Source organism: Rhinopithecus bieti, unplaced genomic scaffold (genome assembly GCF_001698545.2).
Source record: "Rhinopithecus bieti isolate Rb0 unplaced genomic scaffold, ASM169854v2 scaffold_48089, whole genome shotgun sequence".
In the NCBI taxonomy this organism is placed as follows: domain Eukaryota; kingdom Metazoa; phylum Chordata; class Mammalia; order Primates; family Cercopithecidae; genus Rhinopithecus; species Rhinopithecus bieti.
Window position 1 is genome coordinate 1,613,014 of NW_016819479.1, and position 14,451 is coordinate 1,627,464.

Sequence of the window (14,451 nt, forward strand, 5' to 3'; positions counted from 1 at the left end):
ACAGCATCGCCTGGCTGCAGAGGTACCTAATTTGCCCTAGATGAGGTCATGGTGCTTGCTGGTTTACAAGTAACAAGTTGTTTTTGTTTTGTTTTGTTTTGTGTTTTTTTTTTTTTTTTTTACCTAGTTTACTGAGGTATAATTGACAAATAAAATTGTATATATTTAAGGTGTATAATGTGATGATTTGACATACACATATGATGTGAGATAATTATCACAATCAGGTTAATTAACACATCTATCACTTCATAGAATTATGATTTTTTGTTTGTGTAGTGATAACACTTGAAATCTACAACATTCAGAAATTTTCAAATTACAGTACACTATTGTTAACTATAGTCACCTGCTGTACATCAGATCTCCAAAATTTATTCATCTTATAACTGAACATTTGTACGCTTTGACCAACATCTTCTCATTTCCCCCAAATGATAGGATTTTATTCCTTTTTATGACTAAATAATATTTCATTATGTATAAAATTCATTCATCTCTGAACAGACACTTAGGTTGTTTCCCTGTCTTGACTGGTGTGAATAATTCTGCAATGAGCATGGGAGTGTAGATATCTATATTTGACATATAAATTTCATTTTCTTTGGATATATTTCTATGAGTGGAATTGCTTGATCATAGGACAGTTCTATTATTAATTTATTGAGAAACGTCTATACTGTTTTCATAATGGCTATACCAATTTACATTCCCACCAACAGTGCACAAGGTTCTCTTTTCTCCACATCTTCATCAACACATGTATCTCTTGTCTTTTTTTATAGTAGCCATATTAATAGATGTGAGGTAGTACCTCATACCTCATTGTGGTTTTGATTTGCATTTCTCTGTTGATCAGTGATATTGAGCACCTTTTCATGTACCTATTGGCCATTTGTATTGTTGTTATTTTGTTTTGTTCTTTGGTTTTTGATTTTTTTTTTTTTTTTTTTACCAAGTTGTATGAGTTCTTTATGTATTTTAGATATTAACCCCTTACTGGATATATGGTTTGCAGATATTTTCTTTTATTTTATAGGTGGCCTTTTACTTAGTTGTTTCCTTTGCTGTGCAGAAACTTTTAGTTTGATGTATTTCCACTTGTTTATTTTACTTTTGTTGCCTATACTTTTGGTATCATATCCAAAAATCATTGCCAAGATCATTGTCAAGAAGCTTTTTTCCTATGTTTTTGTCTATGAGTTTTACAGTTGCAGGTCTTATGTTTAAGTCTTTAATCTATTTTGAGTTAATTTTTGTGAGTGTTATTAGATAGGGATCCAATTTCATTTTTTTACATGTGGACATTACAGTTTTCTCAACACAACACCATTTGTTGAAAAGACCATCCTCTCCCCTTGTTATTCTTGATACCGTTATCAAATATTAGTTGATCATATATGCATAAGTTTATTTCTGAGGAGTATTCCATTGGCCTATGGACAGGATTTATTCCAGGATAAATATGGAGTAACTTTATTTTTTATTGTTTTGAGTGATTTTATGCCAGTAAGATATTGCTTTTACTACTATAGCTTTGTAATAGAGTTTGAAAGCAAGAAGTGTGATGATGCCTCCAGTTTTGTTCCTTCTTGAGATTTCTTTGGCTATTCAGGGTCTTCTGTGATTCCATATGAACTTTAAAATTGTTTTTTCTATTTCTGCAAAAAAAAAATGCCATTGAAATTCTGATAGGGATTCTGTTGAATCTACAGAAAACTTTGGGTAGTATGGGCATTGTAACAGTACTAATTCTTCCAACCCATGAACATGGATATCTTTCAATTTAATTGTGCCTTCATCAATTTCTTCCATCAATATATCATAGTTTTCAGTGCATAGATCTCTTATTTCCTTAAATTTATTCCTAAGTATTTTATGTTTTGATGTTATTATAAATGGAATTCTTTTCTTTATATATTTTCAGATATTTTGTCATTATTGTATAGAAATGCAACTGATTTTGTATCCTGCAACTTTACTGAATTCATTTATTAATTTTAGTTTAGTTTTACATACCAAAGTTGTTTGGTATGGTCTTTAGGATTTCCTATATATAAAATCATGTTATCTGTAAACAGAATAATTTTACTTCTTCCTTTCTGATTTGGATGCCTTTTATTTCTTTTCCTTGCTGAATTTATCTGGCAAGAACTTCCAGTACTATGTTGAATAGAATGGATGAGAGTGAGCACTCTTGTCCTATTCTTGATCTTAAAGGAAAAGCTTTTAGTTTTTCATAGTTGAGTATATAATATTATCTGTGAGTTTTACACGTGTGGCCTTTTATATTAAGGTGCATTATTTTTATATCAATTTGTTGAGAGGTTTTATCATAAAAAGATGTTGAATATTGTCAATGCCTTTTATGCATGTATTGAGATAATCATGCTTTTTATCCATCATTTTGTTAATATGGTGTATCACATTTATTGATTTGTGTATATTGAAGCATCCTTGCATTACGGGGATAAATCTCACTTGATCATGGTGTATGATTCTTCTAACGTGCTGTTGAATTTGGTTTGCTAGTATTTTGTCAAAATTTTTTGCATCTATGTTCATCAGGGATATTGACCTGTACTTTTCTTTTCTTGTAATGTCTTTATCTAGCTTTGTTATGGGGATAATACTGGCCTCATAAAATGAGGTTGGAACTGTTTCCTCCTCTTCAATTTTTTAAGAGAATTGAAGAACAACTGGCATCAAGTATTCTTTAAATTTTGGTAGAACTCACCAGTGAAGACTTACACTCCTGGGCTTTGGCCTGTTGGGAGGTTTGATTACCAATTCAATCTTCTTATTTGTTATTGGTCTGTTCAGGCTTTCTATTTTTTTCATGATTCTGATTCAGCATCCATAGATCACATGTTTCTAAGAATTTATCCATTTCTTCTAGGTTATACAATTCATTGGTATATAGTTGCTCATAGTGGTCTTTTTTGTATTTCTTTGGTATCATTTGTAATTTCTCCTCTTTCCTTTGTTCTTTTTACTTATTTGAGTCATCCCTTTTTTTTGGTTAGTCTACGTAAAGGTGTATCAATTTTGTTTATTTTTGTTAAAACTAACTCTTCATTTTATTAATCTTTTCATTGTTTCTCTGTTTTATGTTATTTATCTCAGCACTAATCTTTATTATTTTCTTTCTTCTGCTAACTTTGGGCTTGGTTTGTTCTTGTTTTTCTAGTTTCTTAAAGTGTAAAGTTAGATGATTTATTTGATATCTTTCTTTTTAAATGTAGGCATTCATAGCTATACATTTTCCTTTTATTTTTTATTTTTATTTTTTATGTATTCATTTTTTTGAGACGGAGTTTCACTCTTGTTGCCCAGGCTGGAATGCAACGGCTCAATCTCAGCTCATCACCACCTCTGCCTCCCGGATTCAAGTGATTCTCCTGCCTCAGCCTCCTGAGTAGCTGGGATTACAGGCATGTGCCACCATGCCCAACTAATTTTGTATTTTTAGTAGAGATGGGGTTTCACCATGTTGGTCAGGCCAGTCTCGAACTCCCGACCTCATGTGATCCACCTGCCTCCGTCTCCCAAAGTGCTGGGATTACAGGCGTGAGTTACTGTGCCCGGCCTAAGCTTTCCTTTTAGAACTGCTTTTGCTGCATCCATATATTTCAGTTTGTTGTGTTTTCAATTTTGTTTATCTCATAATAATTTTAACTTCCCTTTTGATTTCTTTTTGACCTATTGTCGTTCAGGAGCATGTTGCTTAATTTCCATGGATTTGTGAATTTTCTAATTTTCCTCTTGTTACTGATTTCTAGTTTCCTACCCTTGTGATCAGAAAGATACTTGATATGATTTCAGTCTTCTTGAAACATATAATTTATCCTGGAGACTGTCCCATATGCACTTGAGAAAAAGGTATACTCTGTTGCTGTGGGATAAAATGTCCTATATATGTCTGTTAGGTCCATTGATTATACAATGGTGTTCAAATCCACTGCTTGCTTATCAATTTTCCTATGTGGTTGATCTATCCATGGTTGAGAGTGAGGAATTAAAGTATTCTACTATTACTATATTGCTGTTTATTTTTCCTTTATTTGTTTTATATAGTTAAGTGTTCTTATGTTTAGTGCAGACATAGTTATAATTGTTATATATTCTTGATGAGTTGACCCATTTAACATTCTATGATGATCTATTGTCTCTGGTGACAATTTTTTATTTAAAGGCTACTTTTTTCTAATGTAAGTCTAGCCACTCTACTTTCTTTTGGTTACCATTTGCATGGAATTTATTTTCTATTTTTTTCACCTTTCAGTCTATGCATGTTCTTAAAGCTAAAATGAGTCTCTTGCAGGCAGCATGTACTTGGATCTTGTGGGTTATTTTTCCATCCATCTAGCTACTCTATGTTTTTTGAGTGAAGAATTTAATTCATTTATATTTAAAGTAATTATTGATAGGTAAGGATTTGCTATTGACATTTTGTTAATTGTTTTCTGACTGTTTTGTAATTCCTTTGTACCTTTCATTCTCTCTTACTGTCTTCCCTTACAATTTGATTACTTTTTGCGGTGACAGGCTCTGATTTCTTTCTCCGAATCTTTTGTGTATCTACTACAGGTTTTTTCATTGTGGTTACCTTGAGGCTACATAAAACATTATAGTTATAACAATCAATTTTAAGGTGATAACAACTTCAATTGTGTATACAAATTCTGTACTTCCCTTCCACACACATTTCAACTTATTGATGTTACGATGTAAATTTTTAAATATTATGTATCCATTCACAAATTATTGTATAGTTTCAAAAATACATTTGTCTTTTCACTCTTTTACTAGAGTTGAAAGTAGTTTATGCACAATTACAATATTGCAGAATTCTGAATTTAACTATACTTTTTTTGCTGATGAGCTTTGTACTTTCATGGTTTTACACTTTTAATTAGCATCCTTTACTTTTCAGCTTGAAGAACTTCCTTTATTACTTTTTTCCTTTTTTTTTTTTCCTTTTTTTTTTTTTTTTTTTTTTTAAGAGATGGAATCTCACTCTGTTGCCCAGACTGGAGTACAGTGGCATGATCTCAGCTCACTGCAATCTCTGCCTCCCAAATTCAAGCAGTTCTCTTGCCTCAGTCTCCTGAGTAGCTAGGATTATAGGCATCTGCCACCACCCCTGGATAAAGTTTTTTGTATTTTTAGTAGAGACGGGGTTTCACTATGTTGCCAGGTTGGTCTCAAACTCCTGACCTCAAGTGATCCACTCACCTCAGCATCCCAAAGTGCTGGGATTACAGGCATGAGCCACCACACCTGGTCAATTTTTTTCCTATTATTTTTGAGACAGTCTTACTCTGTTGCCCATGTGAAGTGCAGTGGCATGATCACAGCTCATTGTAGCCTTGATCTCCCAAGCTCAAGTGATCCTCCTACCTCAGACTCACAATGTGCTGGGGCTACAGGCATGAGCCACTGTACCTGGCATCTTTATTATTTCTTGTAAGTCAAGTCTAATGGTATTGAATGCTTCCAGTTTTTGTTTGTTTGGTAAAGTCTTTATCTCTCTTTCATTTCTGAAGAACAACTTTGCCAGATAAAGTATTCTTTGTTGACAGTTTTTTTCCCCCTTTCAGCACTTTGAATATATCATTCCACTCTGTCCTGGCCTGCAAAGTTTCTGCTCAGAAATTGTCTGATAGTCTTATGGTACTTCCCTTGTATGTGATATGAGTCAATTTTTTCTTCCTGATCTCAAAATTTTCTCTATCTTTATCTTTTTGACAACTTAATTATACTGTGTCTCAATGTATTCCTTTTCTGGTTCAAACTATTTGGGGATTTTGTACCTTAAAATCTAGATGTCCATTTCTCTCCCCAAATTTGGGGAGTTTTCAGCCATTTCTGGACTCTCTTTTGTTGTCTACTGGTCTATTTGTCTGTTTTTTCAACAACACCATACTATCTGGAATACTATAGCTGTATAGTAAGTCTTGAAATTGAGTAGTGTCAGTCCTTTAACTTTGTTCTTCTTCTTCAATATTGAATTGACTGTTTGAGGCTTTTGCCTCTCCATATAAACTTTAGAATGCGTTTGCTGATATTCATAAAATAACTTGCTGAGATTTTGATTGGGATTGCATTAAACCTATAGATCAAGTTGAAAAGAACTGATATACTGATAATATTGAGTCTTTCTATTCATGAGCGTGAAATGTCTCTCCATTTTTTAAGTTCTTTTTTTAGTATCTACCAGAGTTTAAAGTTTACTTCATATAAATCTTATACCTATTTTGTTAGATTTATACCTAACTACCTCATTTTGTGGCATGCTGATATAAATGGCAATGTGGTTTTAATTTCAAATTCCTCTTGTTCATTGCTGGTATATAAGAAAGCAATTGACTTTTGTATATTAACTTTGTATTTTGCAAGCTTTCTATAATCATTTATTAGTTCCAGCAGTTTTTGTTGTTGACTCTCAGATTTTTTATGTAAGAAATCATGTTATCTTCAAACAAAGAAAATTTTATTTGTTTAATCCCAATCTCTATAACATTTATTTATTTTCTTTTCTTGTTTAATTGCATTAGCAAGGACTGCCAGTACAATGTTGAAAAGCACTGATGAAAGAGGACATGCTTGCCTTATTCCCAATCTTAATCACCATTAAGTATAATGTTAGATATAGGTTTTTATAGCTATTCTTTACCAAGCTGAGGAAATTCCCACTTTATTCCTAGTTTGCTGAGAATTTTATAATGAATGGGGTTAGATTTTATCAAATGCTTTTCTGAACCTATTAATATGATCATGTGATTTTTTTTCTTTTTCTTTTTGATGTGATAAATTACATTAATTGGTTTTCAAATGTTAAATCAGCCTTGCATACATGGGATAAATTCCACTTGGTTATGTGGAATTTCTTTTTTTTAATTGTTGAATTCAATTTGCTAATATTTTGTTGAGGAGTTTTGCATTTATAAATTCATGAAAGGTACTGGTCTGCAGTTTTCCTTTCTTGTAATGTCTGTGTGATTTTTGTCTTAGGGTAATGCTGGTCTCACAGAAAGAGTATTCTCTTTCTCTCGTTAGGAAGAGATTGCAGAAAATTGGTGTAATTTCCTTCTTAAATATTTGGTAGAATTCACCAGTGAACACATCTGTCATGGTAGGTTCATGACAGATGAGTCAGTTCTCTTTTTTAGAATATTATTATTGATTTAACTTCTTTAATAGCTATAGACTAGGTTGTCTATTTCTTCATGTTTGGGTTTTGAAAACTTGTGTCTTTCAATAGATGGGTCTATTTCATCTAGGTTATCAATTTTGTGGGTATAGAGTTGATCATAATATTTATTTATTATCATTTTAATTATCATTTTAATGTCTATGGGGTCTGTAATGATGTTTCTTCTTTCATTTTTGATATTAACATTTGTGTCTTCCTTCTTTTTTATTAGCCTGGCTAGAGGCTTATCAATTGTATTGATCTTCTAAAAAAATCCAGCTTCTGACCTTTTGCTTCTGGCTTTGATGGGTTTTCTCTGTTGATTTCCTGGGTTTTAAATTTCACTGACTTCTGCACTTGTTTTTACTATTTCTGCTTACTTTGCATTTAGTTTTCTATTCTTTTCCTAGTTTCCTAAGGTGGAGACTTTGATTATTGAATCTTTCCTTTTTCTAATATATGTTTTCAATGCTATAAATTTCCTTCTAAGCACTGCTTTCTTTTTTTTTTATTATTATACTTTAAGTTCTAGGGTACATGTGCATAACGTGCAGGTTTGTTACATATGTATACTTGTGCCATGTTGGTGTGCTGCACCCATCAACTCGTCAGCACCCATCAATTCATCATTTATATCATGTATAACTCCCCAATGCAATCACTCCCCCCTCCCCCCTCCCCATGATAGGCCCCAGTGTGTGACGTTCCCTTTCCCGAGTCCAAGTGATCTCATTGTTCAGTTCCCACCTATGAGTGAGAACATGCGGTGTTTGGTTTTCTGTTCTTGTGATAGTTTGCTAAGAATGATGGTTTCCAGCTGCATCCAGCACTGCTTTCACTTCATTCCCCAAATTGTGATAAATTGTATTTTCATTTTCATTTAATTCAAAATATCTTTAAACTTCTCTTGAAATTTTTTCTTTGGCCATGTGTTATTTAGAAACATGTTGTTTAATCTCCAAGTATTTTGGGATTTCCCAGCTACCTTTTCGTTATCAATTTCTAGTTTAATTCCACTGTGGTCTGAGGGCAGACATTTTTTAATTTCTGTAATTTTAAATTTCTTAAGGTGTGTTTTCAATGGCCCAGAATTTTATCTATCTTGATAAATGTTCCATGTGAATTTAAGAAAAATGTGTAAACTGTTGTTGTTGGATGTAGTAGTCTATAGATGTCAATTATATACAGTTGACTGATGGGGCTGTTGAGTTAAACTATGTACTTATTGATTTTCTGCCTTCTGGATCTGTTCATTTCTGACAGAGTGTTAAAGTCTGTAAGTGCAAGAGTGAATTCATCTATTTTTCCTTGCAGTTCTATCAGTTTTTGTCTCACATATTTTGACAATCTGTTGTCATATACGTTAAAGTTTTCATATCTCCTTGCAGAACTGACCTCTTTATCATTGTATAATGCCCTTCTTTATCCCTGATAACTTTCCTTACTCTGAAGTCTGCTCTGTCTGAAATTAATATAGCTACTTTTACTTTTTAAATTAACATCAGCATGGTATATTTATCTTCCTTCTTTTACTTGTAATCTATATATCTCTTTGTATTTAAAGTGGAATTCTTGCAGACAATGTGTAGTTGGGTCTTTTTTTAAAATCTACTTGTCAATCTCTGCCATTTAATTGGTTTATTTAGACTACTGACCCTTAAAGTGATTATTAATATGGTTGGATTAATACCTACTATATTTTTACTATTTTCTATCTGTTGCCATTTTCTTTGTTTTATTTTGTCTTCATAGTTTTTCTGCCTTTTGTTGTTTTAATTTAGCATTTTATATAATTCCATCTTCTCTCCTTTCTTAGCATATTATTCATGCTTCATCATGTTTCTTTTTTTTTCTCTTTTAGTGGTTGTCTTAAAGTGTGCAATATACATTCACAACAAATCTAAGCCCATTTAAAAAAAACACTACACAACTTCAGCATCATGCAATTTCTTTTTTTTTCTTACTGTTTTTTGAAACAGGGTCTTGCTCTGTCACAAGTTCTTTGTAATAACAGGATATTTCCAATTATTCCCTTCCCTCCCTTGCCTCATTGCTGTCATTCATTTTACTTATATGTAAACATATATAATTTATATCTATAAAATTGAATACATTGTTGGCATTATTTTGAACAAATTTTTGTGTTAATTAAGAATAAGTAAAATGAAAGTTTCTACTTTCACTTACGCATTCCCCCATGCTGTTCCTTTCTTTGTGTCGATTTAAATTTCTGACCTATACAATTTTTCTTCTCTCTAAATAACTTTTCTTAACATTTCTTGCAAGGCAGGTATATTTGCAGCAAATGTCCTCATTTTGTTTTGCTGAGAAATTATTGATTTTCTTTCAGTTTTGGGAATAATTTTATAGGGTACAAAATTCAGTTTTGATGGTTTTTGTTATTTAACTCTTTAAATGTTTCACTCTGCTCTCTTCTTGCTTGTATACTTTTTGGGGAGATAGATACAATTCTTAGCTTTGCTCCTCTCTAGGTAAGGTGCTTTTCCTCTTTGGCTTCTTTCAAAAATTTTTAAAAATCTTTGATTCTCTGAAATTTGAATATAAAATGCCCAGATTTTGTTTGGCAATTATCCTGCTTAATGTTCTCTGAGATTCCTGGATCTATGGTTTGGCATTTGACATTAATTTAAAGAAACTCTCAGTCATTATTGCTTCCAGTATTTCTTCTGTTCCTTTTCTCTTTCTTCTCCATCTGGTATTTGCATTAAACAAATGGTATACCTTTTCTTAGTTGTCCTACAGTCCTTGGATATTCTGTTCTGTTTTTTCAGTCTCTTTTCTTTTTGCTTTTCTGTTTTGGGAGTTTCTGTTGTCATATGTCTTCAAGTTCACAGATTACTAATATCCAGTCTACTAATAAGCCCATGAAAAGCATTTTTCATTTCTGTTACAGTATTTTTTTTATCTCTAGTACATCTTTTTACTCTTTCTTAGAATTTCCATCTCTCTGCTTACCTTATTTACCTGTTCTTGCATGTTGTCTCCTTTATCCATTAAAGCTCTTAGCATACTAGTAATTATTTGTTTTAATTCCTGGTAAAATATCAACATTTCTGATGTATCTAACTCTGGTTCTGATGCTTGTCAGTCTCTTCAAACCATACTTGTTGCCTTTTTGAATACCTTATAATTTTTCTGTTAAAAAGTAGACATGATACGTGGGGTAAAATGATGTACAGGGTAAATAGGTCTTTGATAATGTGGTAGTAAGGCAAAGTGGTTTTCTATATTCCCATGATTAGTTATCAGTCTTTTAGGGTGCCTGTGCCCCTGAACTATGAGCTTTACCAGTGCTTCTCAGTTTTCTCCCCTCTCCCTGTGAGACAGGATGGGTAAAAAAAGTTGGAGTTGGGTATTTCTCCTTTTCCATGTGGAAAACTGGAGTTGGGCATTTCTCTTCCCCTTGGTGGTTAAGGCTCTGATTAAACCCCAGCAGATTCAGGTCTGATGAAATAGTTTCTCTGAGGACAGGCCTTGTTAAGAATAGAATATGGAGGTTTCTGTTTGTGGGTGTCTATTCTAGTAAATTGTGATTCTCTGTGTTCCCCTGCTGGTCTTTCCAATTTTGAAGGTTTCCCTGTGTCCTCACTCCTCTTACAGATACAAGAAGAGTTGTTGATTTTTTAGAATCTTCAGCTTTTTACTTCTTTTGCTTATTTTAACAAGAATAATAATACCAAGTGTCAGCAAGTGTCAGTGAAAGTAAAAAATGATGCAACCACTTTAGACAAACAATTTCACAGTTTCTTATAAAGCTGAATATACACTTATCATAGAACCCATCAATTTCACTTTTAGGTACTTACCCAAGAAAAATGAAACCTATGTTCTCACAAAGACCAGTACATAAATGTTCATAGTAGCTTTATTCATAATAAACAAAAGTTGTGAACAGCCTTAATGTAACCTACTGACACATGCAACACAAATGAATCTGAAAACATGATGCTGTGTGAAAGAAGTTAGACACAAAAGAGTACATACTTTGTAATTGAATTTATATCAAATTCTACAACAAACAAAATTAATCTACTGTGGTGTAAAGTAGATCAGTGTTTTCCTAGGGTCTGTAGGGGAGGGGGTTGACTTCAAAGGGACATGAAGAAACTTTCTGGGTGATGTGGATGTTCCATATCCTGATTGTGGTGATGGTAGTTCCACAGATGTACACATTTGTCAAACTTATCTAAATGTATGCTTAAAATGGGTGCATTTTATTCATGTAAATTATACCTTGATAAAGTTGATTTTTTAAAAAAGTAAGTTCTCATGGTAACTGAGAAACTATGACAATAATCTAATTATCCAAACCACTGTGATATACTCAAGTCTAATTTACCAATGATAAATTAACCCCTTATGCTTGAGGAAGGCATTTAAGTACCTAGCTTCCCTTATTAATGATCTGAAATACCTTCCTACAATACCATCAGGAAAATAAATATAAATTCTTCTATTCCTTGGTGTATTTGAAAGTAGTAGCATTTATTAAGTCTGAAAGAGAAATGAATGTAAAGCATTTAAAAATTACTTTCTTTATGTTTTAAATATGCTGCATTATGTTGAATGGCCTTTAAACACAAAACCCAGCACATGAGAAGTTCCAAAGTGTCATCTAGGTCTTCACTTCTGGGTCTGCTCTCAGTTGTTACAGAAAATTGTCTGCGTTGGGGAGCGCGGCGGCTCGGCCGCCGCAGGGCCGGGCCGAGCCAGGCGAGCCCCCTCGGGGCCCAAGTGCCGGGCCCCTGAGCGCGGCATTTTTATTCAAGCGAAGGGAGCCCGGCCGCGCCCGGTGCATTGTGGGAGCGGCCCGCTGCCTGTTTTCAGGAGGAGGCGGAGGGCGCAAAGCGAGCTGGTGGATCCATAAAGAATTCAGCCAACCCGCAGAGGGAGGGGAGGGGCTGAGCTGTGAGGCGAGCGGGGACGCAAGAACTATGGGTACACCGGAGGCCTTCAACCGAGAAAGTTACGAATTGGACAGGAGCTTCTGGCTAACCAGATTCACTGAAATGAAGGGCACAGGCTGGAAAGTGTCCCAAGATGTCCTACAAAAATTGCTGAAATCTTTACAGGTGAACCATTTCCAAGAAGATGAGCAGTTTCTGGGAGCCGGTATGCCAAGGCTTGACATTAGAATGGATACTTGTGTCATTCCTTTGAGGCACGGTGGGCGTTCCTTGGTTCAAACCACAGATTACATTTACCCGATCGTAGAAGACCCTTACATGATGGGCAGGATAGCAGGTGCCAATGTCCTCAGTGACCTCTATGCAGTGGGGGGTCACGGAATGTGAAAGTATGCTGATGCTCCTTGGAGTCAGTAATAAAATGACTGACAGGGAAGGGGATAAAGTGATGCCTCTGATTAACCAAGGTTTTAAAGACGCAGCTGAAGAAGCAGGAACGTCTGTAACGGGCGGCCTAACAGTACTAAACCCCTGGATTGTCCTGGGAGGAGTCGCTACCATTGTCTGCCAGCCCAGTGAATTTATCATGCCAGACAATGCAGTGCCAGGAGACGTGCTGGTGTTGACAAAACCCCTGGGGACACAGGTGGCAGGGGCTGGGCACTAGTGGCTGGATATTCCTGAGAAATGGAATAAGATTAAACTAGTGTTCACCCAAGAAGATATAGAGCTGGCCTACCAGGAGGCCATGATGAACATGGCAAGGCTCAACAGGACAGCTGCAGGACTCATGCACACGTTCAATGCCCACGCAGCCACTGACATCACGGGCTTTGGGATTTGGGGCCACGCGCAGAACCTGGCCAACCAGCAGAGGAACGAAGTGTCATTTGTAATTCACAACCTCCCAGTGCTGGCCAAGATGGCTGTGGTGAGCAAGGCATGCGGAAACATGTTCGGCCTCATGCATGGGACCTGCCTAGAGACCTCAGGCAGCCTTCTGATCTGTTTACCACGTGAGCAAGCAGCTCGGTTCTGTGCAGAGATAAAGTCCCCCAAATATGGTGAAGGCCACCAAGCATGGATTATTGGGATCGTAGAGAAGGGCAACTGCACAGCCAGAATCATAGACAAACCCGGGATCATCGAGGTCGCACCACAAGTGGCCCCTCAAAATGTGAATCCCACACCCGGGGCCACCTCTTAATCTAGACAGAAATAGCTGTTTGGTTTTGTTTTTAAATAGATCTATTTCCTTTATCATCACTTCAATTAAAGACTATAAACAACAGAAATCTCATTGTGTCTACATATCAGGTGACCTTAGGTCGGTTTGTAAGTGGATACAATTAATAAAATAAAATCCATTGCTTTTTTTTCCTGTTACATTAACTGAAGATGCACCTAATCTTGAGGCAGCTTCTGAGTTGAGAATTATATTGTTATCAAATACTGTTCATTCATTTTGAATCTTTAGACACTTACCTGTTGCCGCATAGGCTCTTTTTAAAGTTGCTTTCACATAGCACAGACATTACCAGTAGTCGTATCAAATAGCATTTGGTATATAGATCCCATTTTATGTATATTTATCATAAGTCTGATTTTTTTTTTTTTAAACATCTTGAATGGTTTTCTGGAGAGACAGCATTGGTAAGTGGCATATGACGGTATCCCAGTTATAAAAGTGTTGCATGATTTCTTTGAATGTTTGATTTGGAAAAGCCTAGTCTTATCTCTCAAGAGTATCTCGGACCAGAACATTCTCCCATAGCGCATTCAGTAGTGCATTCAGTTCAACACGGCAAGTGCTTCACTGCATGGAAAACACTTTGAAGAGACAAAAAAGAAATCTTATTTCTTTTTTTGTAGACTTCCTGATATTTACAGTAATACCACTAGCTGTTTTCTTTATCGATAGCAAAAAAGGATACTTTTTGCAATGTAATTAGATGTTCTATAGTGCTACAAGGAATTGCCTTCCGAAAGGAGGTTCATGTATAATACTCATTTACAATTCAATATACAATTACACAAATAATTTTAAAATATAATCAATAATAAAGACTGTTCTGTGGATGGTAGTGTTTAATTCATTTTCTATTTTGTACAGTGATTTCAGGCCTTTTGTTTTCTTGAAATCAGCAGATATTTAGCCTAATTCTTAGCATTATTTTGTCCTTTGCACCAGTAATTTTTTGTGCACACTTTTTGTGATCTGTGTTAAAAACCTGCATTGCCAACATTGCAGCTCCAACTTAAACTTGTTATTCAAATAAATATTTCATATTTTAAATTGCTCTTGTATAAGCAGATGACCCTTTT

The 14,451-nt window shown here is 34.7% G+C and overlaps 1 pseudogene; it reads left to right on the top strand.

The window, feature by feature from the left end:
• The first annotated feature begins 12,153 nt into the window (after positions 1-12,153).
• On the top strand, positions 12,154-13,333 carry LOC108519760 (selenide, water dikinase 1 pseudogene; annotated as a pseudogene).
• Positions 13,334-14,451: the final 1,118 nt, after the last annotated feature.